General features: G+C 51.6%; 2 long non-coding RNA genes across 3 annotated transcripts; one reads left to right on the plus strand and one right to left on the minus strand.

Moving 5' to 3' along the window:
* Window positions 1-144: 144 nt before the first annotated feature.
* On the plus strand, window positions 145-21,074 carry LOC118730188. The gene is made up of 4 exons (XR_004991390.1): window positions 145-375; window positions 6,194-6,206; window positions 18,953-18,956; window positions 21,062-21,074. It is a non-coding gene; the product is annotated as an uncharacterized LOC118730188 (long non-coding RNA).
* LOC123653220 lies at window positions 5,201-8,603 on the minus strand. Of its 2 annotated transcripts, none has more exons than XR_006742895.1 (3): window positions 7,679-8,603; window positions 6,564-6,755; window positions 5,201-5,458 (listed from the first exon to the last, which is right to left on the minus strand). It is a non-coding gene; the product is annotated as an uncharacterized LOC123653220 (long non-coding RNA). The 2 variants fall into 2 exon arrangements; XR_006742896.1 differs by having other exon boundaries at window positions 7,675-8,603.
* Window positions 21,075-26,566: the final 5,492 nt, after the last annotated feature.

Raw genomic sequence — 26,566 nt, forward strand, 5'->3', positions numbered from 1 at the left:
AGAAATAAGGTAGAAATAAAGCAATAGAAGTAAGCAGTAGGAAATAAGCGGTAGGAATAGGAGGTAGAAATAGGTAGAAAAGTAAGCTAAAGATAGATAAGATAGAAAATAGGATGGAAGTTATAAGATAGAAGATAATAGGAGATAGAAAATAGGAGAGAGAAAATAGGAGGTAGAAAAAAGGTAGAAATATCTTAGGTTTTGTTAAGCTACTGTACAGCAAAAAATGGCTGTGGTTGATGTTGTTTGAGAAAGTAACTTTTATTTCTGACCTAGATTGGAAGCTCTTGTGGAAGTTGCATTGTTCTGGGCTTTGGTTATTTTTGTTTGTGTGACCTGATGGCTCCCTGGGACTTTGGATCTGGTGAGCTGCCAGTTTGGGGCACTGCAGGACCGAGGGCTGCTCATTTCCATGCAGCAGCAGCTGAAGAAGGAAGCTGAGGAATGGACTGGACTTCCACCAACACAGACGGGGCTGATTTGACTGGGACTAGTGTAGGCTCAGTCCCAAAGCCAACCATCCAAGCAGCCTGATCCAGGGGACCAGCCTAGCATCAATGACTTCTTTGCATTGGCGGCATTTTACTATGCAAAGGGCCGAGGTATCAACATGGAGTCAGCTGAAGAAGAAGATGACTGAGGGCAAACAGATGGTAAAAAAGCAAAGTGGAAGTTACTCTCTTAAAGTCTTGCAAAGCCAAATCTGAGGAGTCTGAGTAAGATATACATCAGCAGCAGGAGGAACTTTTATTTTGAAGAAATAGTAACATGTCTATAGTTTGGTTTTTCTCTTATTGCTGTATTACATTAATATTACTGTATTTGTTTTGTTAAATAACCAGAAGTTATGTTTTGGTAATGCTGAATAATTTGCTTAGAGCTTTTAATGATATTAATATAAGTGTTTAAAAACAAAAAAATAAGGATATGTGGAGAGCAGCTATATTTGGATAGGTTCAAGCTTTGGACTAATGAGAGAGCACAGTTCTCTCATTGCCATGTGTAAGTCCCAGCTTGGAGGGCAGAGTCCTCCCAGCACAATTATAGCCAACAGCTATGGTTGTGGGCTTGAACTTGTGGTCTGAACATGTGGCCCCATGTGCCTAAGTGATATAGGCTGCGAGTAAACAAAGCTTGATCAGGTGCATGTAATTGAGTAGGATCAAAACCTATGAGAATGTTGTAAACATCTTGACTATGCCCTTACTTTGCCTCATGGCATCTGCTATAGCTTGTAGTCCGTGGTGCTATCTCTCCATCCAGGAGCAGCATCCCACCCAGACCCAACTTTTAGTCTTGTCTGTTTTTTCTCAATCCTTCACTGCTCCCCCTCAGGGTCAATGAACCTGGCTGAGATAGTGTGACACATAAGGCACCCTGGGGCTGAGTATGCCATGGCCATGCTGGCTCGCCACAAAAAACGAGTCACAGGGAGATTGGATTCAGACAGCTGTGGGCAGTCTCATTTTCACATCTGCCACTGTGGGTAAGTATTTGATCAAAATCCTCTTTCACTGATGCCCTGGGACAAGACTGGCTTGTCCTAACTCCCTGAACTAGTGGAAGTGGCTGCAGTTTGGCTTCTTAAGTATTTACATGGCCATCAGAGTGCAAGACAAGCCTGGTTTGTGTCATATCCCTAATAGCGAGCTCAGTGCCTAGAAGGCAGAGTGCCCTCAATGCCTGTGTGTTGAATGACTGAGGGGTCGACAGGGGGGTGAAATGTACCAACTGTATCAGTAATGACCACTTGATGAGCAGATCAAATACAGACTTTAATAATTCTCAGAAGAACAGTCAAGATATCTAGAATCCATCACATTATAATAATACATTTTTATGACTAAAAAAGAATAGGCATTGCAGAAAATAAGAAAATACAAAGATTTGAAAAGCATCAACAATCTCACTATCTAGAGATGATTATTCACATTTTGTGTTTATACATCACATTATAATAATACATTTTTTTGACTAAAAAAGAATAGGCATTCCAGAAAATAAGAAAATACAAAGATTTGAAAAGCATCTACAATCTCACCATCTAGAGATGATTATTCTTCACATTTTTGTGTTTATATTTTATATGTAGCTCAGCAGAATTGGGATTCTCTGATATGTAATAGTGCATTGCTAAATTGTGTTTTAAGAAGAGTTTGTAATGACGATATGTTACCAGAGTGCATTTCTTAGAGCTGGAAGCTCCAATACATGAAAAAGACACTAGAAGACGTGGAGAACTGCCCGCGTCCTCCTGCAGCAGGAGGGCACAGACGGGCTCTGCCTCTTCTGAGAATCCAGGGCTGCCTCCCTGTGAGTGCGGCCAGCATGAGCTCCACCTTCCTGATGCTCAGTGCGGGCTGCTTTAAACCAATCTTTCCTCGTTTTAGTGTCCTCTCGTGCACTGAAATGCAGACCCTTGCCGTCCCCGTTTTGTCTTCTTGGTAGTAGATTACCTCATCCCAGCAGAGACAGCCTCTGCCGCTTCCTGTAGCTCACATATCCCTGAGATCTAGATAGGGATTGGGAGGGTTTGAATGTCAAAAACCTGAATTAAAGTCCTCTTATGCAATCGACATCTTGCCGGGAGACTGCCCAGGGACAAAGGTCAGAAGGCAGAGGCTGTCTTTTTTGGAGGAGTTCCTCCATTTACACAGTCCTGCAAGAGCGAGAGGAAGGGAGAGGGAAGGGATGTGGCATTTTCTTCGGATTTCTGGCTCAGGCACCTGCTCCTGCAGCCCGGGGTGTGGCCAGCCGGGTGGACAGCGGAGTGTATATGGGGCAAGAAGGGGTCTTCACTGAATTCGGAGCTATAAGAGGACTGGGGAGCTGGAGCTGTTCCATTTTGGATGCCTTTTATTTTTTAATTATATATACTCTGATTTAAGAGGCAATTGCCAGGAACCCAGACCTTCAGCTCTTAGACCCTCATGGGAGATGGAGGTGACGGGGCTGCTCCCTTACTTTTTTTTTTTTAAATTATTTTTATTGATTTTTTACAGAGAGGAATGTAGAGGGATAGAGTTAGAAACATCGATGAGAGAGAGACATCGACCAGCTGCCTCCTGCACACCCCCTACTGGGAATGTGCCCACAACAACCAAGGTACATGCCCTTGACCGGAATCGAACCTGGGACCTTTTGGCTCTATCCGCTGAGCCAAACCGCTTTCGGCTGCTCCCTCACTTCTGTCTATAGGGTCTTCTCACGGAGTCCTCTGGGCCTCTCTGTCTTGGCAAATGGACCCTTTCTAACCATCACTCTTGCTTATCATTATCTTAAAAAGTTCATAGATGTCGACTTCCACAATATTAGGAATTTGGCTGTGTTTTGAGAAGTATGAGTAACTTTGTGTTCCTAACACTCACAAAGTCTTTCTACACTCATAGGAAACAATACCTGCACAGCACTTCCGAACCAGGCAGAGGGAGGTCTTACAACACGGTGCAGGGCAGTTGTGGAAAGGAGACGCACCTTCTGCTCATTGAGAATTTCCCCCAAGTCCCCTCCCACACTGCCTTCCCCCAGGTGCTCCCACTGCCGAATCGGAGAGACAGCCAAAGAACTGGACCAATATCAACTCTGAACTCTGGAATGACACCCTTTTCCTTTATTTTGGCTGCTCAGAAAATGAACAGACTTCACTCCTGTGTGTTTAGAAAAAAGTCTGCCCCCACCCTCTGAAGGCAGTGGTGGAGTACACAGAAGTGTGTGGGAATGCGTTCACATTCTCCCTAAATTCTCAGAGGATTGCCCACAGGATGCAGCCTGCCTGCCGGAGTTAATTAACTAAGGCACCTGATGGATAAATAGTCCCCAAATAGCACTTCATAAACTTCACCTGTTCTGTAATTATCTTGACTGTTGAGGCATCACAAAATAAGAACTTACAGAGGGGAGGAAACAGCAACTGGGAGAGATTATCCTATTTAATAAAGAGGTAATATGCAAAATGACCCTTACATCACAAGATGGCCACTTCCCCCAGATTGTCACAAGATGGCTAGCAGGGGAAGGTAATTGTGGCTGACCAAGCCTGCAGGGGAGGGCAGTTAGGGGTGATCGGGCCAGCAGGGGAGAGGTTAAATGTCAACATGCTGCAGGGGAGCAGTTAGGTGTCAATCAGACTGTCAATAGAGCAGTTAGGGGGCTATCAGGCTGGCAGGTAGAGTGGTTAGGGGCAATCAGGCAGCCAGGCAGGTGAGTGGTTAGGAGCCAGCAGTCCCGGATTGTGAGAGAGATATCTGACTGCTGGTTTAAACATCCTCAGAGGGGTCCCAGATTGGAGAAGGTGCAGGCTTGGCTGAGGGACACCCCCTCTCCCCTAGTGCATGAATTTTGTGCACTGGGCCTCTAGTAAAGACGAATAAGAACACTGGAGGCATGGAGACCACCCCAGGCAGCTGCTTTGCAGATACTATCTAGTCCTGGCTCTAATGGCTTTGCAGATGTTTGCTTCTGCCTAGGGACGTGATCTGGTCATACAGTTCCTTTTGCTGGTCCTCAGTTTCCCTGTGTGTGAAGTGAATGGCTGCCTTTGTCCTATCCCGTGTCTCCTTTCTCACACCTTGTGGAGGCCCCCCAGAACCATGTTTGCAGAGATCCCTCTGGGGCATCAGTGTCTCCAGTCTGGGACAGAAGCAGTGCTATCCTGTTGGCTTTTATTTGCACAGTGGCACTCTCAGAGACGTACAGAAGAGACTCAAATGGAAATGTGCATGCAGACTAGAAAACAAGTCTGTAGACCTATACACACAGCCCTCTCCACCACCCCACTCACATTCACAGACTTGTACAACCATATAAATGCATGAACAGGTTGGGGGGGCATTTCCACAGCCACACTAGGAGTCGCACAGATCCACTCTCACTCGTGGAGACTCTGTCATTGTTTCCCCTGGCGAGGTTACATATCCAGCCAGCCTGGACTTCTCCCAGGCCCTCAGCCCAACCTTCACCAGAGGTCATAACTGTGGAATACAAGACTCCAAATCACACTGACAGCAAGTGGCACTGTGCCAGGTGTGGGACACGGGGAATAAGTCCCGCTCGGGAGAGGCTCACATCTGGTAGTGGATGGAGATGCACACAGTCACGGATCTGTGTGGGTGTTGCTGCAGCAGTGATTTCAGAAGCCGATTCCGATTTTGTCCTCCTGAACTCTGGAAGGGGGGGGGAGTGCATTCTCCTCCTATCCAAGGACTCAGTACAGGCTCAGGTACCTGCTCAGCGCAGGTGAGGTGAGCCACACGGTCTCTGTGAGGATGGCTCTGCGCGTTTCAGTCCTTGGATCCTGCCATTTAAGTCAGCTTCTCCTCAGATATGTCTGGTGGTAGATGTTGAGGAAGCGGGTGGAGAGGCTGAGGAGGAACAGGAGCACGGCCATGCTGCATCCATCCTGGAAGGAGCACTCAGTGAAGAGGTAGGAGGAGCGGGCAGCTATGGCCACAAACCGACCCTGGGGAAGAGAAAGCATAAAGTCAGAGATGGGAGAGAGGTGAGAAGCAGTCGCCACTCCTCTGTCTACCAGCAGGGAGCAGGCCTCCTACAGTTCAGTCTTCAGAAAGTAAGTTTGATGAAGCCTGCTCCCATTTCCCCCTAAGCCAAGATCCTCCTGGTTCTGGCCCCCTTGCCCTAATCCAGCCATGTTATGTTGACATCGATGACGTCTCAATCCATCCCAGGCCCCTGAAGGACATCTCAGTTGTCAGTACCACCTAGCTATGATGGTCCCCAAACCACAAGGCACCTAGGCACCTGGACGGTGGATTGGTGCTCACAGGCTCACAGGGGAGAAGTGCTCCAAGGCCATCTAGCTCAGCCCCTACTTTTGTGGATGATGAGACTAAGGTCTCGAGCATGGAAAGCGTTTGCTCCAGGTTCCACATTCTGTCAGGGAGTTAGGGTTGATTCTAGAATCTGATGAGATGTCTTCTGAGTCCCTTGCAAATTGGGAGACTAAGACCCAGTAATGAGAAGGGCTCGTTCATGGTCTGGCACCAAGTTACTGGTGCAGCCAAGAGTAGGACCAGGGCTCAGCCAAAGGCCCTGCAGCCAAAGGGGTCTTCTCTGCAGCTGTAGGATGGTAAGACATCACTTCCACCGCAGGTAGAGCTGCATGCTGGGCCTGCCCGGCCATAGTACAGGCACATGCAGGCATAGACCAATGAAGTCAGCTTCTTGACAAGAGGAGGCCCCAGAGTTGGGTGAGGAGATCAAATGGAGTCAGAGGAGCTGAGCATAGCTGTGCTTTCTCTTTCATATTTCAGACCTCCACCCTGCAGAGAGCACCTCTGCATGTCCCGCAGAGGAAATCCTTGGGGAGGTCTATCCTGAGCTCTGGCATGAGTGGTCTGAGGTCATGACCCCGGGGGCGCTAATGGATGCTACATGAGAGTGCCTGTAACCCCTCTGCACTCCCTGATGGCTTTGAGCACCTCCCACAGCCTCCTCCTCTGCACCAGGAAGGGGTAGCCAGGAGGCTTGGGAAGAAACAGGGATAAAAGGAGAGCAGAGGCCTGGGCTCATGGCCACAGGAAAGTGAGACCTTGGAGGATGCATACCTCCCACATGGGGGACTCAGCCCAGCAGAGAGAGGCTGCCTCACGAGGGCCTGGGCAGGGCTGCCTCAACTGCATCACGTGTTTTGACCACCTAGCACGTATTTGACTCCAGACCCCAGTTGATTAGCATGATGCAGTGGTGGTAGAGATGCAGGATGGTGATCTGTTCTGGCTTCTTTTGGAAAAGAAGACCTGGAAAGGAAGAAAATATGGTGTCAACTGTGGGAGCCTTTTCTCTCCTGATCCTTCTCGGGGGCCTCAACTACCAAGGTTCTGCCAATGGGAGACTAAGAATCAAGGCAAGAAACACCAGCCAAACACCTGCACAGCAGCTACTATGTGCAAGGTACTTTGTGTGGATAAAAATCATAAAAAGCACTTATAATATTACTATATTATTTCTACTTACCTCCATTTTACAGATAAGAAAACTGAGGCAGAGAGTGATTAAGTAGCTTGCCCAAAGTTACACAACTAATAGTTGTCCAAGCTGGGATTTGAATACAGTCTGTCTTGAGAGACTGGGATCTTTCCAATATCCCATCCCACATCCCAGACACTAGGGAGACTGGATGACTAGGGAACGAGGTGTTGAATACCCAGGCAGTTATAAGACAAATTCCCAGTTTCTCTGCTCAGACTCCATTTTGGTGAGAGGTTGATAAGAGCCCTCTTCCTTTCCTCACTACTCAGAGCCTCGCCCCACACCACTCAATCCTGTGAGCCTTCTGGATTCACAAGCAGAGTTTCTTCTCTTTAACACTTAAGGACAGCTTTTGCTGTTTGATGATCCTTGCCACATAATGCCAATTTAAAAAATTATTTTCATTTAATCTGGGGCCCAGTTGCTAATGGGGGCAAATGCCTGCTTCTGCAGGTGCATGAATGAAAAGTGGGCCCCATGGGAGCCTGTGGTGGTGTGATGGCCCTTCCTTTGCCAGGGAGCAGAGGGACCACAGTTTTCTCTGATTTCAGCCTCAGGACATTCACCTGAGCAAACCCTGAGACCATCCAACACTTTCCTCCAGCATCCACCCAGGGTGCTCCATGTACACCATCCCAGACCCAGCGACTGAGATAACTCAGCACAAGCGCCTAAAGGACCAGGCACTTACCATGTCAAGCAATTCAAAGGCCTTTGAGAAGAAACACGCTTGCCATCTGCTGGTTAGAAGTGGGAAGTGCAGCCAGACCTCTATTCAGCTGGGGGCACAGCTTCCTCCTGGCTTCAGCCCCAATCCTCACTGTTCCTCTGTGCTCCCTGCTCTCACAGCGCCCACCTGTCCGCAGGAAGACACCTGTTAGCACAGGAAAGAGGGACATGGTATTGGGAGTGATAACATAAGGCCTCTCCAAATGTGTCATCTGAGGAGTACAAGGATCACCAGGGATTTTGTTTGTTGACAAGTGCATTCTTACTCAGAGTGCTGGGACTGGGACATGAGAGTCTGCATTTCAGTAAGCTCCAGGTGATGCTGATGCTGCCGATCCATGGACCAGACGTTAGCTCATTGCTCAGCATCCCTGATTCAACCTCCAAATCACTACCTGGTAACTTGTCAAGCCTCAGCTAGAATTTTCTTCTTTTTTTTTTCTTTCAGAAAATCTTTTGTTCTACTTTCATTTCAAACAGAGAACAGCTAAAAATAATGAAATATCTACCACTTAAGTACTCAGGGTGTGCCAGCCCCAGGACTAAACACTCTCATACATTATCTAATTCAATCTGCCTTCAATTATTTCCTTTTACAAAGGTATTTTTATCCCCACTTTATAGGTAAAAACCATCAAGGCCATATCATGTAAATAGGTGACTCATGGTCACATTGTATGTAACTGGTAGAGCTGAGATTCAAGCTGAGGTCTTCTGAGCCTGCACTGACCTGGTTGGTTCATTTCCATTTGCAGTTATACTCTTAGGCCAAGTGCAGCCCAACGGCTGGCGGAAGCAGCTTTAGTTAGCCAGGAGCAAGGTGGCCACAAACTGGGAGGAGGAGGAAAGGAAAAGACCAGGTCATAAAGCATGCTCCCGGTGCGGTGAGACCTCCATCCCTCCTCCGCCTCACTGATATTGGTGAGTGACTGCTCATCAGATCAGCTCCATGGAGCAGCCAGATCAGGCATTGGGACATGCGTACATCTTGCTGGGCTACAACTTTCTTTTAATGTGGGCAAATCTAGGTACCTGCTATGTGCAAGACTCTACGCTGGGTGCTGAAGTACTGGAGGGGACACAGAGCTGTACACACATCAGCCCTGTGCCGAGGGAGCTCACTGCCTCATGGAGGGTATGGGAAACATGCCTCCCCTTTAAGGTTGGGGCTAGAAGAGCAGTAGGAAACAGAGGTTCCAGAAGTTGGTATGAAACTAGAGAATGAGGAGGCCTTGGGCAAAGGAAGGAGAGGGGAGGAAGCCTTCTGCCAGGAGCCTGGACTCCACTCCCCCTTCCACCTACCCCCTTCCCTAACTCACAGGGGCCAGCGAAGGAACAGAGAGGCTGTAATCAGGCCTCCTCCTAGGGGAGAGGCAGTCACAGAAGAAGAGAGAGAAGAATTGGTAACAAGGGGTCTTGAAGCCTATCTTAAGGAGCTTGAATTTTATCACTTATTTATTCATTTGACAAAGATGTGTCAAAGGGTTACTAAGCACTTCTGCTAGGTGCAATTCTGAGCACAAGCCACCTCCATAAAGCAAAACAGACAAAAGTCCTTACCTCTAGGGACTCTACATTCCAGTCCTATAGGCAAAGGGAGCTACAAAGGACTTCTGAGCAAGCTGACCTAGGCACCAGCAGATTTTCAGAGCAACTTGTCACCAGAATTAAGTGAGAAGTACTCTAACGGCACGTCTCAAAGGCACCTACCACATGGTACCACACACGTGCTTGGCTTATCTTTAAAAATATAAGTAAGACATGACCCTGCCTTCGAAGCACTTGTAGTTTGGAGGGCAGGCAGACAAACATGCAAATCATAAGATGGGGGAGTGCTGGTGGTTGCTGAATAGGCTCTAGGGATGGGAGAGGGGCTGATTTGTATTGTTTGCTAGTTCCTGTGGTACAAATCCTCCCTCTGCGGCTGATTTCAAGCTACTGAGGGGAAGTTACTGAAATTGGGAGATGGAGCTGGGAGATGCAGTCAGTGCTCACTAGTTGGTGGAGCCTGCCCAGCCCAGTCCACCTCGAAGAGCAGAGGCGAAAACAAATCCAAGAAGGAAAGAAAGAACCTGGACTTGAGAGTCAGGGAAGTTTCATGAGAGGCGACATGGCCTGAGTCTGTATGGATTTGTCAGAGCATCGGGGGGGGGGGGGGGGGGGGGGGGCAGAAAACAGTCATTTGCCAAGGCCCAGGGCCGTGGCAGCTGGGCTGTGAGGCAGGTGAGCAGGACTGCTGGGGGAGAGGAAGGAGGCAAGGCTGGCAAGGACAGCTGGGCCCAGCAGGACTGCGGAAGGCCTCACAGGCCCAGCAGAGGCGCTCACCTGAGCCCCCGCTGGCTAGAAAGCTGCCAGGGGCCCACAGGCAGAGGCTGATGGCTTTTGGGAGGAAGGGTCTGTCAGCCGTGTGGACGGTGGACTGAGGCTGAGTTATAGGAAGGAAGGCAGTCCAGTGGATGAGGGGAAGAAGAGGATAGCCATGCACGGAGGCAGGAGGGAATGCAGGCAAGAGTGTGAGCCCAGGGCACCTAGCCAGCTGCTAAGTTGCTTAACCCCTTGGCACCTCCTGACAGTGCTGCTGTGAGAATTAGGGGAGTAGATGCTCATAACAAGCTGAGAACAGTGCCTCGCCATTAAAAAAAAAAAATACACACTCCAAAACGTCTGTGAGATGAGCACTTTCTCTGGAGAGTCTTTCCCGGCACCAGCACTGCAATCCTGGGCCGCAGCCTGGCCTGTTGCCCTTCTGTGTGGCCTGGAGCATACGTCCTCGCAGCCCACACTGCCTTGGAATGGCCCGTTTCTTCACCTGCCTCCCCTCCTGGGCCCGAGCCCCTGGGGAACAGGTGCACCTTGCCCAGCGGTGGTTCTGCACGTCCTGGCCCAAAGCGCCATGCTCAGGTGCTCCAGGACAATGTGCGGAGAGCAGGGCGTGTGGGAGGAGCACTGGCTAGGGTCCAGAGGTCACCGGAGCCCAGGGAAAAATAGGAGGTGGGGCGTTTCTTTTGGGTGTGAGGGGGCTGGTGAGTTCTGATCTTGCTGGTCACTGGCCTGCACTTCTCCATTGAAAGAAAAGGAAGTGGGAGTTAGTAACGGGGATTCTCTACCGGGGGACAGCAGGGCTCCTGCATGTGTTCCCATCAAGGCTTTCTGCAGAGCAGGGCCATAGTTTTATTTATCCCATGGGCACCCAAAAAAGAAGGAGACCTAGAACTCTGCCCACCAGGCTTGCCTCATAGAATAGGTCCCCTGAGAGAACCACCAGGCCTCGGTCGTAGGCGGCGACGGATCCTGCTGGCCTCAAAGGCTCCCTCTGGGAAATGGTGTGAGGGCCTGCACCATCAGAAGAAAATGGAAGACGAGGAGGAGGGGGGCAGAGAGGGACGAGTGTACCAGGAACCAGGAATCGGTCTTAGAGTCTAGAAGAGAAAAGGGCAAGAGCTGTCAGTGGGGCTGGTCACCATGCCCTGCCCCCAGCCCACCCCGGCAGCTCCAGCTCTGTTCCCCGGAATGACGGCCCTGAGGCCACATAAGCAAGAAGAGCTCCCGGCAGGCAGACCACAGCAGCTCCTACATTTTCTAAGGCCCAGGAGTGCTCAGTTGCAGAGCTTTGCCAGGTTGGACAATGGCCCTGGGGGCACCATAAGTAAAAGCAGGGCTCCTGTCTCATCCAACACTGCCTGCTCTCTCCCTTCTCCCAGTGTGGCCAGCTGAGGGTCTTATCCCCCCACCCATGACCACCCGCTTCGGGCCTCTCACTGCCCCTGCCTTTGGGCCCTGGAGGACCGCCTGCTGGGCACCTTTGGGGAGACTCCTCTGGCCATGGCTTTGCTCCACCCTCACTCCCCGCACTCCTGCTGTTGTTCCACGTGGGCTCTCTAGCCTCTGCACTGCCCCCAATTGCAGAGCCCAGGATGTGGATATTGTGCAGCAGGGAGGGGGGTGCAGAGAGCACAGAGCTCCTGGTTCCCTCTCCCTGGCTCTCTGAAGCCCTGGCTTCCCCACCTCTCACTGAGACCCCCACACCCAGTCCCCCAGAGCGGAACTTACCGTGCTCCTCCTTCGCTCCTTCGCTCTCGCTCCTCCTGCTCTGGCTGTTTGCTGTGTTGTGGCCAGTGGTGCATCCCAGCGCCAGGTCCTCTGGGCTCCAGGGTGTTGGGTGACTCCAGGCGGCCCTGCCCTCTCAAAGCTTTCTACGCCTGTGCTCTGGTCCTTGGATAACCCCCGGCCAAAGCCCTGCACACACACTTACACATGCTCACATTTACACACTGGAACCTGGAGCTGGGGCTGCCATCCACGGCCGAGGGCACCCTGCCATCCTCACAGCCCTGGGAGGGAGGGCACAGAGGCAGCCCCCATGGGTGGAGAAAACACAGAAAGCAAAAGATAGCAGTGGCAGCTCCAGAGAGTGTGGGTAGAAAGTCAGGGATGGTCAGTGCCCACGGGGAGGCAGACTGCCCCCCCTTAGCATCCTCTGATCTGTGTCCCCCACTCATCATCCTCAGCAAAGGCATCCCTCTCGGAGAAGCAGGTATGCCTGGGGGCAACACACCTTGTGCCTCCACCAGGGCAGGCCACTGCTCTCCTCTCAGGTTCAAGTCTTCCTCCCTCTGTTCCCTCCCCCACCCCCTTCACACACACACACATGGCTAAGGAAAAGCATATCCTTTGAGCCTGCGAGGTCCTCTTACTCCCTAGCCCAGTGGTCGGCAAACTCATTAGTCAACAGAGCCAAATATCAACAGTACAACAATTGAAATTTCTTTCGAGAGCCGAAAACCAACTTCTGTGCATGGGCCATGAAGTTTCAATCACACTGTTTGTGCTTGCCTGCACGCGGTATTTTGTGGAAGAGCACACTCAAGAGCCAAAGAGCCGCATGTGGCTCATGAGCCGCAGTTTGCTGATCATTGCTCTAGCCTTCTGCTCACCAACAGAGCACTGGGAGGTGGAATCCCACCCACCTCCATCCACCTGTGCCCAACAAGAAGCAATGACACTGACTGTTTGCCCAAATGACCTCAGGTGCACCCTTTCTCTGTTAGTGAAACAAGGAGAGAACCAGGTTTCTAAGCCAGATTGCTGACTGAAAGGCCTGGCAGCCCTGCCCCACGGCTCCTCCACAGAGATCCCAGGGAAGCTTCCAGAACCTGCTCTGTGGAATGCAGTGCCTCAGTCTCCGCTCTGACAAGACAGTGCCTGGTGGTCTGGTGAAGGCCTGTGACAATCCACGCCTGTGCGAGCCCTGGGTTCTCCGTGCTCACAGCCACGGGGGTTTGGGAGGCCTGAGGAGCTAGAAAGAGTGAGCGTATCCTGCCGTGAGGAAGTGGCTTAGTGACACGCTGGCCACACACACCTGGTCACACGCCTACGCTCGCAGGAGCTGCCACAGGCCCTCAGGGGCCCCAGCCCTTTGTCTATCCAGGAAAGTTTTCTGGATGGGTCCTGACTAGACAACAAGCCCGTGGCCACCCACACACATCACCTGCCATTTCCTAGAAATCAAGTCAAAACATTGGCTGCTGTCAGTCTGGTGTGCCCACCCTCCTGGGGCGGCCACACTCCCTCCGCCACCCTCCACCTTTCTGATTTAATGCAAGCCCCTCCCCATCAGAGCCTCCCAGTCTCCCTCCCTCCCCGCCACAGGCACATCTGAACCCAAAGGTTAGCTGTGCGCTTGGTCCTCCAGAGTGCATGGTGAAGGCCTGTGGGAGATGACCCACGTGGGGCCTTTCTCAGGCTGCTGGAGCCCTGGGTGACATCAGGAAGGAGTGAGATTGGGGGCAGAGGTTGTAGCGGGCACCTTGTTGGCTCTGTCACCCTTGCCTGCACAGCACAGCCCCTGACCCAGCAAGAGGCTTAATTTGTTATGGGAGAACCCTGGCCAATCCCTGAGAGGTCCTGAGACTTCAAGAGGTCAGCATGGTAAGCAGGTGGGATGAACAGAATGAATTTTAGGTAAGACACACCACAGCCTCGTGTTCTTCCTCCTATCTGCTATGAGGGAGGAGTCTGCTTATCACCCGTGATGCTCCCCTCGTTAAATTATGGGTTTGGGATCATAGGGATGAGGTCAAAGCTTGTCTCTCAGTGTCTTGCAACTCTAAGATGAGATGGCGATGGATGCCACTACCGGTTCCTTCTGCCCCAAGGAAAACAAGGAAAGGCGTAGAAACCTAACCTCTTCATCAGTTACACCATGCTCAGAGCCCTGGCTGCCGTCTGCGGAGAGCTAAGCCACTTCTGGACCTGTGAGGTGAGGCAGGATGCCTACCTGAGGGCGAGGCTGGAATCCCGTGGGCGAACCCGGCACTGCCCGAATGTACATGTACATGCTATAACATCACAGCAGCTGGCCTTGCTGAGTCAGCACCACGTGCCACACACTGCTCTAAACACCACGGACCCTGTAACAGACGGAATCACCACAACCCCACTAGGTGGGTACCATCAAACACCTCCTTTTACAGATGAGGAAACCAAGGCACAGAGAGGTTAAGTAACCTTTCCAACATTACACAGCTCCTAAGTAGCAGGGCCGTGCTTCAAAGCCAGGCATTCTGGCTCCAGAGCCCAATCACTGACTGTCCCTTCAGCCTCTTGCTGGTTCATCTCATTGGGGTGGAAAATAATGAGAATGTTGCCTTCCCTAGCAAGAAAAGGGATGCAGGGAGGGGCAAAAGTAGAGCTACAGTTGTGAGTATGCAAAACACAGGGTTAATTATTATATTATTAGTTATTGGATTATTTTCCATATGAGCAACTGTAAATTTACCCCACCCTGTGTAAATTTCCTGTTGGGTCTCACAGTAGCTTTGTGCAAATAGCAATGCAAAGCAGCCTGCCTTCCTCCCTCCTGCCCCTCCTCCCTTCTGTCCTCCATTCACCTAGGCGGGGCCAGGGCTTTTCTTTTCAGACCCTGGGGACCCAGAGCAGAGGGGCTCAGCCATCTCTGTGCGGGAAGGAGAGGCCCTAGGAAATGACCAGGTCCCTGCCTCCCTTTGAGCCAGAGAAGGTTCCATCTCTTCCTCCCCTGATTCTCGTGCAAGGTTTTATTGGAATAGAAGAGGACCACTGCTTTTCCAAAACATGCCAAGGACTATACGAGGTGATGGGAGTCCTCCCACTGCTGGATCTGGGTCATTTGGCTGCCGTACTTTGTCTCTTGCTTTTGCTGATGGCTATTGCTACACCCTGCACCCCATCTTCCATGAGGGACAACACTGGAGGTATCAGAGGAATCTTTTCTTTCTCCACTGCAGGGAAGCTCTCAGAGGCCCGCCCCCCTGCCCCTGCACACCCTCCTTTCGGGACCAGGAGGTCCTCTCTCACTCACAGGTGGGAAGGACTGCACCTCTCAGGGCCACTGGCAGCCTCACCACCCACAGCAGGGGCCAGTCTGATCTCTGACTTCAGTGTATTCTCCACACATGGTGTTCGCATATTTAAGTATCGTCCTCTGTCATTATCAGTATTGTAGGCTGCTGGAGCACATTTAGGGTGGCTTGCAGGAGGCTGTCAGAATAACTCCCTTACAGGCACCTTTCACACCCTCGCTCCCCACCGCTGTGGAGAAAACGGCTGCCTAGACTCAGGTCCGCAGGCGCCTCATCAACACAGCCTCTAGCACCTGGTTCTCTGGCTAAGAGCAGGGTGAAACCTTGGTTCCCCTAACTTCTTAGGAGCCCCTCAACTACACATAAATCTAATCTCTCAGGTTGAAGCGTATTCCTCAACACAACTCTGGGAAATTAGTTACAAACCCGAGGGCCTCATTCCTAAACAGAATATTCCTGAAGATGAGCTGAGGAGAAAATGTATGGGCAAGGGTGTGTGTGTGTGTGTGTGTGTGTGTGTGTGTGTGTATGCCTAAAAGTGTGTACTGGCCACAATTTTCTCCAAGCAACTTTCCATCTTTTTGTCTGCTTTGCCTTGATCAGCCCTCCTTGGCCCACCCATAGTAATGCCCGCCACCTTTCTTTCTCTTCCTTGAGAAGCAGCGAGCATGAGCAATGAAGACCGGACCAGATGAAACAGGCGCGGTGCTGGGCAGCCTCACTGGGAGGGACAGAGGGACAGAGGAAAGCCTGACATTGTGGGCAAAGGAAGGAAGTGAGGTAACAGAAGAAAAGCAGTGCAGTGCGTGCCATGGGGAGGGGTGGTAAGGACAGAGAGGCCCCTGTCTGCCAGTCAGCCAAGCATCCCCCTGAGCCTCAGTAAACTTTACCTATCATCATGGTCCTTCATGGTGTCCCTTCCCCTGTGCTAGACAGGAAGCAGCCCCAGGCTGTGCAGGTCAAAATTGGCAAGCTGAGAAACAACCAGCTCCCTGAGATAGAGGGCTGGGTAAAGAAGATGGGTGTATACACAATGGAATGCTACTCAGCCAGAAGAAAGGATGAAATAGCGCCATTTGCAACAGCATGGGTGGACCTTGAGAACACTAAGCGAAGTGAAATATGTTGGTCAGGGAAAGCTAAGAGCCATATGCTTTCACTCCTAAGTGGGATATAAGATGGAAACTTGTGGACACAAATGGCAGTGTGGCAGTTGCCAGAGAGAAGAGGGAGAGGGGGAAGGGGGTCCTGATATATGGCGACAGGAGGAGACTTGACTCTGGGTGGTGGGCATGCAGTGCAATCTACAGATCCTGTAACACAGGGACCCACTCCTGAAACCTATATGGTCATATTGACCAATGTCACCCTGATCCATTCAACAAAAAATAAAACATAAGTAAAATATATTTTTTAAATTGGCAATCTGAGAGCTGAGGTCTGACTGAGGCCTCTGGCCTTGGGCAGCCCTTCCCTCCCCACCCAGCTGAGCCAGAGCCTCACTGTAAGAATCACTCACAGCCTTGGCTGGCACCCCGCCAGCCTTGCCGACTCAGTAATGGGTCTTTGCACGTTGGGGCTGTCACTAACAAGGATAACTAAATCCTTCATTTTGGGAAGATAATTGTGCAAGAGGCAATTAGCAGTTATGCCCATTCCCGAAAGGAGCGCAGGAGGCTAATTTCAATGGGGTTTCCAGGAGAAATAGGAGACCAGGTTGAAGCCACCAGGGGCCTCTCCCCTCCAGGAGCTGCTCTGTTAAGCTGAGGTTTTCTGGCTTTCTGGTTGGAGCTGGGATAGAGAGAGTCAGCTTGCTTCTTGCACAGATCCCCCAGGTGCCCGTGACCGTCCGCTCCTCTTTAGCAGGAGGAAGCTCCTGTTCATCAGCCCCTGTCTCTGTCTCACTACACAGCCGATGCTCACAGGCCCAGCACAGCAATCTCCCTAAAATGCTAATTTTGTCGTATTAGCCATCTGATCAGGAAATGGCAAATGTTATTCATTGTCTATAGTTTTCAAGTGAAGCTCAGATTAGTAGCAAAAGCCTCCCTCAGCCCCAACTGGTTTGGCTCAGTGGATAGAGCATCAGCCTGTGGACTGAGGGGTCCCGGGTTCGATTCCAGACCAGGGCAGATGCCTGGGTTGTGGGCTCAATCTCCAGTAGGAGGTGTGCAGGAGGCAGCCAATCAATGATTCTCTCTCATCATTGATGTTTCTCTCTCTCCCTCTCCCTTCCTCTCTGAAATCAATAAAAATATATTTTTTAAAAGCCTCCCTGAGTGAATCAACTGATAAACAGATAAATAGAATGTGCCATCTCCTTACAATGACATATTATTCAGCCATAAAAATGAAGTAGCGATTCAGCCTTCAACACGAGTAAACTCTGGAAAACTTATGCCCAGTGAAAAAGGCAGTCATAGAAATGTATATGAGTCCAGGTATATGAGATTTCCAGAATGGGCCGATCTAGAGAGACAGGAAGTAGACGAATGGTTGCCAGGGGTTGGGGAGCAGAAGAAGAGAGGAAATTGGGAGTAACGGCTAATGGGCCTGAGGTCTCCTTGGGGAGTGATGAAAATGTTCCGGAATTAGATAGTGCTGATGGTCACATAGCTCTATGAATACACTAAGCACCACTGAATTGTACATTTCAAATGGGTGAATTTAATGAATTCAAAATTAAAAAATATTCCTGGAACCCAAGGCTTGGGGTAGGGTGTGGGCTGCCAAGTGCCTGACTTGCAGGCCAGAGGCACTGTTCCCTGGCGCAGTCCCAGGAAGGGGGCCGGACAGACTCCAGGATGTCTAGGTCCTGCACCATCCAAAGGGTCTTGGGCTCTCCGTTCACAGCACCAGTGCTTTGTGTGAGGTACAGTTAAAACGAAGCACCGATTCCTCTAACATTTCTCCCATTGGGTGGGTAATCAAATTAGCTCACAATGCAGAAGGGCTCTTCTCCCCCAGCCTGTTCTAATTCACAAAGGCAGGTTCTAGCACATTCCAGGGTGTTGCTATGCAGAGCGGCAGGCCTTCCCAAGGAGCAGAATCTCAAATTCGTCCAAGCAGATATTCACTTATGACCAGATCTCCCTCCCTCATCTGCAAACCCTGCCCTCCTATGTGATTAACTGCTTCCCTAGAATTAATCTTTTTCTTAAGCATGTTTTATTTGCCCAACTTTGACAATGTTTGCAGTTTATCTACAGACTAGGGCCCAGTGCATGAATTCGTGCATCTTGAGGCTGCAGTGGCCACAGGGGTGGGTCTCAGCCCATCCTCTACACCTCTGCCCGGCCCCTCCTGCAGCGGTCCCCTGCCTGCCTGCAGTCCTGCTCCTGCTATCCCTGCTCCCATGCGCTGACGGCACTGGCCCCACTCACATTCGCTGATGGCACGGAGTGATTGGGACCCAGGCCAGCAGTGGGTGTGAGTGGCGGCTGCTGCTCCAATTGCCCTGCAGGAGCAGGGGGAGGTGAAGAAACCCCCAGGGGCGATCGGGGCCTGTGCTGGGCCTGGGCAGCAGGTATGAGTGGTGGGCAGCTCCAGTGCTGGCTGTGGGTGTGAATGGGGCCAGCTCCAGCAGCGGATGTGAGTGGTGGCTCCAGTGCTGGCTGCAGGTGCAAGTTGGGCCATAGCCAGCAATAGGTGCCATAAGCGGGTGCTAGCCCCGATGGCCTCTAAGGAGCAGGGGGAGGTGGAGAAGCCCTGAGGGGTGATCCAGGCCAGCAGCTGCTGCCACTCACACCGGCTGATGGCACCAAGTGATAGGGGCCAGTGCCAGGTGCCAGCAGTGGTGGCTCTGGTGCCTGCAGCAGGTGCCAGCACTGGGTGGGGCTGTGGCATGGGGGAGCAAAGAATTTTCCATGACCATCAGAGGGTCGCCTCAGAAACAGAGGTGTAGAGGATGGGCTGAGACCCACCCCTGTGGCCACTGCACCCTGCCTTGGTCCTCACTGCTCCACCATCCTGCCTCAGCCAGCTCCAACCATGTTCTGCATGTGACCCCTGGTCATCAGTGCACATCATAGCGACTGGTTATTCAGTTGTTCAGTTTTTCAGTTGTTCTATTTGGTCTATTTGCATATTCAGGTTTTATATATAAAGATAATATAATTGTTATTTGATTATTTTTGTAGTCACTACTATTACTATTATTTGTCAGGTAAAAAAATAAAGAGGATATTAGAACTGTTGCTCTGAGCTATAAGGGAGAGATATTTACAAAGGAATAAAACCCACTTTGGTGACTCTTGTGAACACGGTAACACAGAGCTATGGATGTAGTTTTAGATGAGTTTGCTAAGTAGTTGGTCATATTGCTTCACAGCATCCCCTGGGTTTCCCTCTGGTTCTGTCCTCCACGGGGGGTGAGGAAACAGTGCTGGCCTAGGATTCTTAAGGGACAGGATGCCCTCACTCCATTACTGACTTTTCACAATTGAAAACAGCTGTTATCCTCTTCTCCCTCTTTATTGTCCTTAGTCTTTTTTATTTTACTGTTCACTGGACTGGACTGGAGAGGGAAGGAAAGCCACCAATAAAGCCAGTTTAGTATTTCGGAGACTTTCTCAAGTCTGAGCTTGGAAGGAAGGAGTTCAACCCCCTGGAATAATACTGAGGTTGTGGTTGGATTGGGGGCCCCTGCAGTGGTAAAGGAATGGAGGGAGGTCAGGCCTGGTGACGGGACCCTCGGGTTCTGGCTTCAGCGTTGCCTCTCAATCATGCAGAGGCCTTGGGGAGTTCTGTTTCTGGGCCTCAGGGTCTTTTCTTGTGAAGAAGTGTCTGGACCATGACCTGGCCTAGGTCGCCAGGGTCTCCTGACTTCAGTCTGTTCCATTTCATCTCAGTGGCATTGTTTACTCCACACCAGCCAGCTAGGCGGAGTCACTGTCACGGCTAAAATGAAGCCCTTGTTGCTGATGACTGAGCTCCAGGACCTGTTGTGTCGAGTACCCCTGGCCCATCTGGCAACATGCAGGGTGATGCTGGGGAAGACCACTCCTCTTGGAGCTCCTCTCTGAGTAGCTCAGCTCCCGGGTGCTGTGGTGCATTTGCCTTGACAGATCTGAGAGGGGCAGGTGGAGGGGCGCTGGCTGCCTGGCTGGGGCAAAGTCAGCAAACCCAGTCCACGAGGGCCTGTGTCAGGGCTGAGGGAGGAATAATGTCACAGGATCCTTGTGAGCGGGGGCTGTATCTGCATTTTCTTATTTCAACCAACCCCAGGGCTGGGTGGGAGGACCGGGTCTTCCCTGTGGCAGGGCTGCCGGGAGGAGGGTCCGGGCATCCTGTAGGGAAAGCACGCTGTACTGCCTCGTCACCTTGGTTAGACACTCACCTGTGCCTGAAATTACGCCCAAACACTCACAGGCCGGGTGGCCATGTTCCCAGCAGTGACATTTGTGGGTGGGAGCCTAGGTGTCTGGGGAGTCTACCCCTGGAAGAGCGGCTGGGCACTGGGTGAGTGCACCCCAGGAAACAACAAATGAGGAGAGCGACATGGAGGGACCTCAGAGCCACAGTACTGAGGGGAAGAATAAAAGGCAGACCTAGATTAACAATGTAAGCTAAACTTGTATGCACCCAAGGGTAATGCACAGCTCGGAAGGATGCACACACATACAAGGACATACACTAACAGGTTAAAACATTTGCCTGCAGGGTGGAGCATGGGAATGAGCATCAAAGAGAAAACACATGCATACATGTAAGTAAGCATTGTACTTACTGTAAGCAGTAAGTACAATGAGACAAGCAGGTTAACGACCGGAGGACTGTGGTTAGCCCAAACCTCTACACCAGAAATAAAGATAGAAGAAAGCTCAGACTTGACAGCTGGAAATGATTTCATGGGCGCAGTTTGTGTCTAGAGCCCAGTGACAAAAACTCAGTGTCATTGAGTGTTACTCCTGCACTGCCTCCATTCTCTCCCTGATGACAAATAGGAAAAGTAATGGGTTTTATGTTGTCCTTTTGGTGTGCAGACAGCCTCTCTGCAGGAACAGCTCCAGCTCAGAAACAGGAAGCAGTGGCCTGTTGAGGGGGTGTCACTCCTCAAGCTGCTGGGAAGGGGTGTTTGCCACTCTTAAAACCTGTACTCAAGACTGAGAAAAGCTCCTCAGACCTCTTGTTGTTCTTCCCTGCCACGCCAGATGTGGAGCATTAGAATGTCCCAAGAAGAAGTCATTCCATCATAGGACAGCAACAGAAAATGCATTCCGACTCCCAAATCCCCGGGACACAGCCACCGCCTACGGAAGGGCTCCTCACATCCGCACCATGATTGGCTGCCGGAGACTGTTACACTGGTGGTGACCCCCAGTAGACATGCCTCTCAGAATTCAACTGTCATTGGGCTTGGTCATGTGACTTCCTTTGGCAAATGGGAGGCAGAGTTTTGACCAGCACTTGCTCAACGGCTGAGCCTCTTGGAACTCTCAGAGCCCTGAGCCCCCACAGAAGAGGCCCAGGCACCTTGCTTACCCTGCTAGACTCACCATGGAGAGATGTCTGGTCACCCCCAACCTTCACCCCCGGCTGGCTCAGCCATTCCAGCGGAGGTGCCGGATATGTGCATGAGGAAGCCATGTTGTATGTCACTTAGCTCCAGCAGAAACATGTAAAACAGAAAAGCTGCCCAGTAGACCCCAGTCAATCCACAGGGATCACGAGAAATAGAAGACATTGCTCCTGAGTCACTAAGTTTTGGGATGGTTTCTTACAAAGCAACAGGTATTTGAGACCCTGGCACACAATGAAGCAGAATAAATGGCATCAAATTAATTTTATGAGGTTTTTTTTTTTTTTTAAATGATAAAGCAAAAGGAGTCTGATTGCTCCTCCAAATGCCAGGTGAAGGCACTTTGGCATCCGTGGCCGCAGGTCAGGTAGGTGTGACTGTGCCCACATTGCACAGGACAGCCCAGGGGACCACGTGTCCTCGTACACCACCGTCCGTGAACCCTGGCTGCTGCTGGAGGGTAACGGGCTAGGCTGGGAGTTCCAATGATGAGCCCAGGTCACAGGGCTAGTGAGTGGAGGAACCTGGATTCAGACCCAGTTCAACTATCTGTTCAGTGCTCCTTCTGTTAAATTGTGTCATTTAACTTCTGGGACCATTAAAAAAAACAACAATAACAACAACAAAAAACCAGGTAGGAGAGATTCCAGCAGGAATCAGGTGCCTGCTGATTTCTTGACTCTGAGGCAAGCAGAGGTTGAGAAAACCTCCATCTTTGCCCAACAGACACCACACCCACTGGAATGAAAGCTCTGGGAGTGGGCAGACTTGCCTGTCTTGATCATTGCTGGGTCCCCTCTGCCAAGAACCACCCCCGCTTCCCCCGACCCCCTCATACAGACAGACACTCCATACTTTTTGAATGAATGGGTGAGTGAAATCCCAAATCTGGGGCTTGGAGTGTGTTCAGGGAATGGCCTTCACATGTTGGCCTAGTTTAGATTTGTGCTGTTTAATCTCCAGGCGCACCCCCTCCCCCTCCACACACACACACACACACACACACACACACACACACACACAGCTCCTCAGTAACTCAAGGCTGACAGCATCCTCAGCAGGCCAGGTTAGCCCAGGGCTGCCATGCCTTTCCATGTCTTGCCACTAGAGGGCAGGTGCATCTTGTGGACTCAGCCAATGCCAGTCAGCTCTGTGCCCAGGCTCCAAAGGCACCTTGGGCCTCCCTGCTGAACAGAATGCTAAGTGGCTCTGCCAAGACACTATCTCAGAGGGCACTTCAGAGGCCGAAAAAGGCATAAACTCGAGTCCTGAGGCCTCACCCGGGGAGCCAGAGTGAAACTGGAGTCAGCCTCTCGTCCCCCGCTGCTTCTGCAGTGGGCATCCCCAAATGAAGGGCCCTGAGGCCCTCTTCATCCTGATACCACACAATGTCACCTTTTGGGGAGACAGGCTTAGTGTCTGCTTCCTGCATCCCAATTTCCAAAGGAAAGTAAAGAAGGCAGATGTTCCAAACGGGAAAACTGTTGCTGAGTAGAAGCAGGTCTGAGTTGAGAGAGGAGAAAGATCTCATGCGTGTTCATGGTGCGTTGGGGGTGAAGGCTGCCAGGGCCAGGCTGTCCTGGGTGCCTGTAAATATGTCTCATCTCATCTGATCCTCAAGGCACTTTGGAGAGGTGGGCACTGTTATTCCGAGCTTGCAGATGAGGGGACTGAGGGTCAGAGTGGCTGGCTTGCCCAAAGTCACACGGCTGGCCTGTGACCTGGCTGAGATTCAAACACAGGAGTTTCTGCCACTTTCCTCATGGGACCACCATGTCTGAGGCGAGTAGGGCTCTGGAGAAGGAGCAGACTCCGCAGGGCAAATAAACACTGTAAAGAACTTCCCCAACTACCAGACACATCTCATTTCATCCTCAGAACAAAGGTGTCTGGTGTACTCCCCACCATACAGACAAGGATGGCTGGGCAAGGGAGTGCCTGCCCAGGCTGACCCCGCACAGGCCCTCTGCCTCCGGGCAGTCTGGCAGAGCTGGGAGCTACTGGGATTCATCACCGGAGGCTGGGAAGTGGGAGCTGCACCTTAATCCGTATCCCAATTCCAGGGGAAGTGGGGGGAGGCGGGGGGTGGGCCCGCTGCAGGTGCAGGTACCTCTGTTGCCCCCCCTATATTATGTGGGGCAGTGACCTCTGCTGCCCCCCACCCAGCTCTCTGGGAGGTGAATTATCCTGCTCCACTCAGGCCTGAATGAAAAAGTCAAAGAAAGAATGAAAGCAAGACTGCAGGCCCAAATATATTAAGTAAAGTCTATTTCTTGTCAAAGGTTTTCTTAAGGACTAACGTACATTTCTATGGGACAGACCCTAGGTCCTCCCTGTTTCCTTTCCTCTTCAGCCCCTCAGTCTTTTTGATTCAAGGCAACAGAACTAACCGGCTCTGCCCGCCGGTGCTAGACACACCGGGAGCAGCCAGAGGCGCGTCCCTGGGCCTGAGCAGCTGGTATCTGCCGGAAGAGCTGTGCAAGCCCAGGATGCAGGTGCCATAAGGAGGCTTGTGTCTCCTTCCATTGAGTAGCTCTGAGATGACCTCCCCTTAGGGCGAGGCTCTGCGAGGCGAACCCCAGGCCCATAGAGCCAGGCTCCTTGGAGAGGCTGACCCCTAGTGCTCACTTCTCTGTCTCTGCCTGAGTGCTGGCAGGCAGGTTCATGTTCCCAGGACACAAGGGGGGAACATGCCCCTACCACCCTCCCTACTCGGGGCCCACAATGGGGCTGGCCAGAGTGACTCTCCCCTCTCACCTGCTGAGTGACATGCTTTTCTCCCTGAGAAGATCCCACCCCGTTTTCTCTATTTGCAGTGTCCGCTCCGAACCCGGCTCAAGCCAACATAACCGTGCCTCCTCCTGCTGCTGCAATTGCAGAAGACTTTTGCAGGCAGATGCTCCCTTTCCCAAAGCTCTGGACGTTCCCAAATATTCTGCTCACACCTGAGTGGGGCACAGCCCTATTATCCCTGGTTAACTGGGGCAGAGGAGGAAGGAGGGGAGGCTGCACCTGTGAGGTCTGCCATGCACCATGATCTGTGGCAGGAGCACACATACCCGCACCCCCACCCCACTCCCACCCTGGGGTCTGCATCTCTTTCCTGAACTGATGGTAAACACAGGCTTGCTGCTGTGAGCAAACTGCATCTTAAGGCTGGGGGAGGGCCCTAGCACACAGTAGGTGCTCATAAGTGTTGGCTGGATGAAGGAACTGGAGGCATGCTGGCTCAGTCTTTTGATTCAATGCCCAACAAGGGAGTTGTGAGGGGCATTAGAAATGCAGGCCATTGCTGCCCAGAGCCATGCTGTGACCCTCCTCTAGCCTCTTCGAGGGGAGCCAGAGAACTAGGGCCCCGAGAGAGGCAGCCGTGGCAGTATCTCTGCCAGGGGAAGAGAAGAAGGGAATGCAAATGCGATTGGACTGGAGGGGAGGGGAGTCAGGCCTCTCCCTCAGAGCCATGGTCATTGGGGTCTATGTCTGCTCTCTGGGTAGGAGATCAGGATGACCTTTCGAGTCTCTTCCAGTCTGTGAGAGTCATCTAGAGAGCCAACTTCCACGTGGCTTCTGGTGGGGCTGCCAGGAAGGGAGGAGGAGGAGCCCAGCTGCAGGTAAGAGGAATTCTACTTCCTGTGTGTCCTGGGCCTCCAGACCAGGCAGGACAGTCCCACTCCAAGAAGGGTGGGAGGGCCAAAGGTCACAGGCTAATGCCTGAGTGTCCTTACCAGATAAGTGAAGGGTGAGCATGAGCATGTTAGGGTGCATGCCCGTCAAGCGGGGCCTCCAGGTGGCATGGCCTGGAGAGTAGGGATGCTCCTGTCGACACCGCCTCCTGGGAGCTGTGTCTGCAGAGCCAGGTTCCAGGGGAGGCATGTTTTGCCTGCTGAAGGTTTACCTAAGATGCATAGAGGTGGGGAAGGCATAGCAGTGCCACACAATCCCCATCTGAAGTCTGAGAGCAGAAGGCCTTTCGCCAATGCCCAGGGCTGGGTTGGGCCTGCCTCAGGGACAGAAGCAATGACCATCACCCTCAGGATCGAGCCACCAATTAGCTCGGGACCTCAGCAAAGCACATCTTCTCTGAACCTGCTTCTAATGGGATGGGAACTGCCCAAGCAAGGATCTGCTTTAGCGGCATAAACCTAGCGTGTGACTTGTCACAAGAGCTCACCTACCACAGGCAGCCAGTTTGCAAGTTTGAACTCATTGGAACCAGATAAACACCCTTTGAGAGAGGCCAATAGAAAAATGACCAGTTTTTTTTATTATTAAAAACACAGTGGTTCTCATCCTCAGGGCATTCTTGCTTTGGTCATTCATGGTAAACACCACCCAGGCTGTTCTCTCTCTCCCTGCCGCATTGCGTGAACTCATAATGCTGGAACGTCTGTGCTAACTGAGCCCTTGTCTGTGTCCCACAGGCTCCGTACATGCTACCGAGGGCAGCCGCCATGCCCAAGTTCACACAACCACTCACCGGCCCAGAGAAGAACAGGTCTCATTACTGGGGCGTCAGATCACCAATAGGAGTTACCCCAGTGGCTCCTCTGTCTCTTTCTACCAGCACTCACACCTCATCTCCTCCGAGGTGGCCTTCCCTCTGCCTTTCAAACCGCCCAGTAAGGAAGATAAAGAGGCAGACAAATGAAAAGAAGGAGGTGAAGGAATCAAGTTACACAGCACACGAGAAAATGTGCCTTTTCAGGAGATTACAGATGCCAGGCAGGTGGGAACTGCATTTTCCCTCCGGTTCTGGCTGCAATGATTGAGCGTGCCGCCAAAGCGGGAGTGGAGACTTGCCAGGCCATCAGTCAGTCCTTCTCCCAGCATCCCCATGTGTACAGGTGCATGCATGTGAGACACCTGGCTGGGGCAGCGCCTGCTCCTCCTCCCGGAGATGGAGATGTACAGGGTCATTTAGTCAAACTCTGTTACACGAAAGGCATTAGGAAGATGGATGGGGCTGGGAAGTGAAGACACTTGTCTAAAG

The sequence above is a fragment of the Pipistrellus kuhlii genome, unplaced genomic scaffold (assembly GCF_014108245.1).
Source record: "Pipistrellus kuhlii isolate mPipKuh1 unplaced genomic scaffold, mPipKuh1.p scaffold_m20_p_3, whole genome shotgun sequence".
Taxonomy (NCBI): Eukaryota; Metazoa; Chordata; class Mammalia; order Chiroptera; family Vespertilionidae; genus Pipistrellus; species Pipistrellus kuhlii.